Genomic DNA, 649 nt, shown 5'->3' on the forward strand with positions numbered 1-649 from the left:
AAAGAGTCCACTTTCATCGTCAAAGCTTGTAGTTGAGCAGTTATAGCAGTAGCTTGATCCACTTCCAGAATTCCTGCTACTTTCCCTTGCAGCATTCTTTGCGTAGTATTCTGGTATTCATTGGCTGCCATTAGCTCAATCAACTCGTAAGCTTCATTATAGATTTTATCCCATAAGGCTCCACCAGATGCTGCATCAAGCATATGTCTAGAATGTGCACCTAGAACATTGTAGAAATAGTTTATGATCATCCAATCAGGCATGTCGTGGTGTGGGCACTTCCTTAGCATCTTCTTATAGCGATCACAAACCTCATACAAAGATTCACCAGTTTGCTGAGCAAACTATGTAAGAGCATTCCTGATTGCAGCAGTCTTCGCCATAGGAAAGAATTTAGTGAGAAAATTTTGAGCAAGATCCTCCCATTTGGTGATAGACCCCGTTGGTAGAGAATGTAACCAACACTTCGCTTTGTCCCTCAAAGAGAATGGGAATAGTCGCAGCTTAATGGCATCTTCAGACACATCGTTGAACTTGAAAGTGTCACAGATCTCGATGAAATCCCTAATGTGCATGTTTGGGTCTTCAGTAGGATTACCCCCAAACTGAACTGAGTTCTGTATGATCTGAATCGTGCTCGACTGGATCT

General features: G+C 42.2%; 1 non-coding gene across 1 annotated transcript; it reads left to right on the forward strand.

Moving 5' to 3' along the window:
* The first annotated feature begins 261 nt into the window (after positions 1 to 261).
* On the forward strand, positions 262 to 368 carry LOC141702937 (small nucleolar RNA R71). The gene has a single exon (XR_012567303.1). It is a non-coding gene; the product is annotated as a small nucleolar RNA R71 (small nucleolar RNA).
* Positions 369 to 649: the final 281 nt, after the last annotated feature.

The sequence above is a fragment of the Apium graveolens genome, unplaced genomic scaffold (genome assembly GCF_009905375.1).
Source record: "Apium graveolens cultivar Ventura unplaced genomic scaffold, ASM990537v1 ctg5948, whole genome shotgun sequence".
Classification (NCBI taxonomy): domain Eukaryota; kingdom Viridiplantae; phylum Streptophyta; class Magnoliopsida; order Apiales; family Apiaceae; genus Apium; species Apium graveolens.